The following is a 4739-nucleotide window of genomic DNA, read 5'->3' on the forward strand; positions in this document are numbered from 1 at the left end:
ACTTCCGGCGCCGGGGTTTGAACCCACGACACCTGGGGAGAGGATTCTTGCCTTGTTAACGCTGCCTCTTAGACCGCTCGGCTACACCAGCTCCTTATGCTCTTAAAATTTTATCGAAACAGATAATTCAAATTGAAAGTTGATATAAAACGTCGTCCCCGTCGTTAATAACCAGCCCCATTTCCTTCGTCCAAATTATAAGAAGTAGCTGGCTTGTGATATATCTTGACTCTTATTGTAACATGGCTTCTAACAACAGATTATCATTCTGGCAACAAGTTAATGGATCCGACTCTAATACTTGGGCGGAAGTTTCTTCAGCCATCTCGATTCGCCATGGGCAAGAACTTGTGACTGAGCCTGCGCCATGTGGTACGCCATTGGAGATTGAGTTTGAAGCGGGTGGATCAAGTGTTGAAAATAACGTGTCCTTCCCCGACATTATCGTCGACGAAATCGGAATCGTTCCACGAAGTTCGGAGGTATTGGAAGATTCGGAGGATGGGCAAGAATCGGAAGATTCTGTCATCCAAGATCGGCACATTTGGAGTGCCACCTCGTCTGTAATGACTAGTAAGTTTTAATGGTTTTGTTATTTGAAATCAATATTCAAGTTACCAATTGTACAGATCCGCCTTCGCCTCCATTGGGCTCGATTGTGGACGAGGACTTAGATCCTGACAATATTCTCGAGGAGTCAAATGTCGTCACTCCATCGAATTTAGATGACGAAGAATCCAAGTAAGTGACTCATTTCTCTCTAATGCGCGCCTCCATTCGGATTCCATATGGCATGAAATGATCTCTAGAAAAAACAGTTTGACAAAATTAAGCATAGTAGGTGTTCTAATTTCAGCAACCTTATTCAATATGGCAAGCAAAGGTGTTCTCAGGTGTTATGGAAAATGTTTGAAAAGCGTGGAAAAACCAATGCAAGATGCTTGTATTGTGAGAATGAATACAAGACAACAAACCAGGCAACGACAACTCTTTGGCAACATCTCAGGAAAAAACACATGGTAGAGTTGGAGAGAATCCAAGGTAAGAAGCTACGAGTTAACAAAACAAGGCAAAACTTTATTACTAAAACCACTTTATTTAGGGCAAGTTGGGCCAACGAGATCTGCGGTTAAGACCTATCCTCCAAATTGCGACAGAAAAAAGAACCTAGACCAATCGCTATGCTTCATGGTTGTCAAAGATTTGCAACCTTTATCCATCGTCGAAGATGAGGGATTTAAGAAGTTTTGCCACACTCTCAATCCTCTCTATGCCCTACCCTCAAGACGAACTTTATCCGACATTTACATTTCCAACATGTTTGACAAAGTTCATGCAAATGCCAAGATTCGGCTCCAACAAGCTAGTTGGGTGTCGATCACTACAGATTTGTGGTCTTCGATCAATTGCAGTGGATTTATCGCAGTGACAGTTCATTACTGTGATGAAGTGACACTTACGCCACAATCGATGATCCTTGATTGCGTTAGAGTTCGGGGTCGCCATACCGCGGAGACTATTTCAATGGAGCTTCGAACCGTCTTTGAGAGGAACAATCTCGGGAACAAGATTCTCGTCGGAGTCACCGACAACGGTGCCAATGTGGTGAAGGCGATCAAAGATATTGGCATTACCCACGTTGCATGCTATGCTCACTCTTTGAACCTGGTTGCCAATTATGCATTTAGGGAGGTATCGTCCATCTGCACAATCAAGGACGTTGCTTCGAAATTAGTAGAGCAAACCAAGAAGAGTACCCATGTGATGGAGCTATTTGAGGGGATCCAACAAGACCAAGGCCGAACTAAGCCCAAGAAATTAATCCAAGATGTAGCAACGAGATGGAATTCTACCTTTGAGATGCTGGAAAGGCTTCTTGAGCTTAGGGGTCCGGTCTCCGTTTTGCTTACGGAGCCGGGAATGCGCGAGAAGGTGGGAATCTTTGATTCGAACACATGGCAAGGCATTCAGGATGCGGTCCATGTCCTTCGCCCACTTTTTGAAGCCACCGTAGAGCTCTCTAGTGAGAAGAGGACAACAGGATCAAAAATTATTCCCATCACGAAGATGCTCCTCATCAATTATGATGCCTTGATCCGAAGTTCATTACCTGGTACCGTAAGATACGACCTTGCCAAGGCCATCAGTGACAATTTGCTCCGCCGATTCGGATCTGTTGAGGATAACGTTAAATTGGCCGTTGCTACTATTTTGGATCCTCGATTCAAAACGAAGGGTTTCAGAGATGAAACCAAAGTGCAACTTGCCTCTCATCAAGTTCAATCCGAACTGTCAGACATGCCCAGTCAAGTGCCTCTTTGCAAAAGGTCTTCTGCACCACTGGCTTCAACGTCACTATGGGATGCATTTGACTCGGAGGTTGTCGAACAAGCACCGCCTTCTCCAGACATTCAAGGATTCTTGAATTCCCCGTGCCAGCCAAGATGGACCAATCCACTCGATTGGTGGAAAGAGACCGGGAGAGAAAAGTATCCTCGGCTCTTTGAGCTTGCCAAGAAATATTTGGTTATCCCAGCTACATCAGGGCCCTCGGAAAGGGTTTTCTCCTCGGCTGGCCAAATCCTCTCGAAGAAAAGAAACCGTTTGGGGGATGCAAATGCCCGAAAACTGATTTGTCTCCACGGCAACATTGCTAACATTTGAACATCGATCACAATCAAAGCTCTTTTTAGCACATTGAATGGTTTCAATTGAAGTGCCATTCAACTATGTATTCAGCTAATAAATAAAAGACGTGATCCTTATCTCGAACGAGCGAATAAAGGGAAAATATTTGAACCAACAAATTTGTCACTGAAACTTGATCTGATTTTTAGATTGCAAGGTCTTGAAAATCTCAATTCGGCTCACCTTGATAAAATAATATTGATCCATTCCCGCCTTTCCACTGGATTTTTATTGTGCAGCTTCAAGAATCTTGTCTGTCTGTTTGGAAAATAGTATGTGGGAATAAAGGTCACTGAAGAGGTCATGTCTTGGAGCAATATATTGGAGTGGGAGGATGAAAACACTCACAAACCTAATTATTGAAATAAGCATGATAGTGGTGTTAGGCCTAACCATGTATCCATGGGATCCATGGTCTTACAGATCTAGGTTGTTTCCGACCCAACAAACCACGGTTTAGAAATCAATAACAAAAAAAAACAGCTGTTCCTAAAGGTGACTGCTTTCTAAAACAATCAAAAGCAAGTCCGTTTGCACTCTTGGCATATTTCCTTACTCATGTTATTAAAGTACCAATTAAGCCACTGCACATAACTCAAATGCAAATGTATAGAAGTGCATTCAAGCCAGAATATTTCATTCACAAACATATTTTGGGCAAGACATTGCAAGTTTCTTGGAATAAAAAATATTGATTTTCATCAAAAAATCTCTCATCGCCTCGACCAACTAGAATATTTTTGAATAGTTGAATAAGTTAGTCATTCATTTTTACCTCGTTTACGACAAATCATTCAAAAGAACAGAGTATCAGTTGAAACTTTGCTACAGATCCAGAGAAAGCTCATCCAAGCTTCTACGAGATCCCTGTCCTCGAACTTGAGAGAAGGGAAAACAGGCACGTTACCAGGTGACATTTTGTTGCAATAATGTCCTGCCGTGGGTTTTGTGATCATTCCTTTAAATTCCACGCTTTGGTCACCCCAAACTTCGTCCGTGCTCATAAATAGCGCTATTATTTAGAGCAAAGTTGGTGTTGCTAATGAGCTTGAACATTTCTCTCCCTTTTTTAAAGACATCTTATTGAAAAAGCCCCATGAAAATATTACTTTGATGAGCAGTGTCTTTGCGCAATGTCACAAAGGGAAATCGTGATAATCTTGCATGCATATCTACCTTTACAATATCTAGTCTTTAAACTCTTTTGCCCATTCCTATTTCCGGTTAATTTGGTTTTAATTTGGAATTTGGAACAATTTGATTTGCGGTAATTTGATTTGGTCCATTTGAAAATTTGGGAATTTGATTTGTTCCCATCAGTACCACTGACCATGACGAATTTTTGCCGACCAATAGGGCTAGTCAAGTAAACGCGTTCATGGACAACTGACGTTATTCTATGGAGTAAAATCAAAGACAACATGCCAAGCCAAACCGCACTGTGCATGCATTGGATTTTGACATTTTATCCATTTTACATGCTTGTGTAGGCAATTATCATTGTGGTATTGAGCCAACTTGATAGTGCGTTCACTGATTAACACCAAACATGCTCATCTAGTAGGGTTTTGTAACACAACTCGCTCAAAATCACTCGATTTTTGAAAATTCAATGGGCGCATGGTGCGAGTTGACTGTGATGTTTGTCTTAGTTCTGTCTCCCCAAACAGACCCTATTCCTAAACCTAATCCCACCCCACCCCCTTCCTTAACCCATTTAGCTTCCTCCCTCCCTCTCCTCCTACCCCAACCCTCTCTCCCATTTCCCCTCTCTTCCTTCAAATACCCATCTCCACCCCTATTCCTATAAACACTCTCCTCCCTAATATTCCTTGCCCCACCCTATTCCCAAAATACGTTCCTATTCAAATGTAGCTGCCCAACCCATTCCTCAAACCCAACCATCCCATTAGCTCATGCTTTGCCTCCAGTAGAACGTAGCTTTGTTGATAAGAGGGATTTTTACGGTTGGAGAGGATGGTCCAAGATCTTGTGAACTTGGTCCGTCAAAAGAGAGGCCGTAAAGGGGCTATATTTTGAACGTGCATTGT

At 42.4% G+C, this 4739-nt stretch overlaps 1 long non-coding RNA gene across 1 annotated transcript; it reads right to left on the reverse strand.

Moving 5' to 3' along the window:
* Positions 1 to 216: 216 nt before the first annotated feature.
* LOC131877815 (uncharacterized) lies at positions 217 to 2673 on the reverse strand. Its single transcript, XR_009372917.1, has 3 exons — positions 1854 to 2673; positions 619 to 1703; positions 217 to 561 (listed from the first exon to the last, which is right to left on the reverse strand). It is a non-coding gene; the product is annotated as an uncharacterized LOC131877815 (long non-coding RNA).
* Positions 2674 to 4739: the final 2066 nt, after the last annotated feature.

Source organism: Tigriopus californicus, chromosome 3 (assembly GCF_007210705.1).
Source record: "Tigriopus californicus strain San Diego chromosome 3, Tcal_SD_v2.1, whole genome shotgun sequence".
Taxonomy (NCBI): Eukaryota; Metazoa; Arthropoda; class Copepoda; order Harpacticoida; family Harpacticidae; genus Tigriopus; species Tigriopus californicus.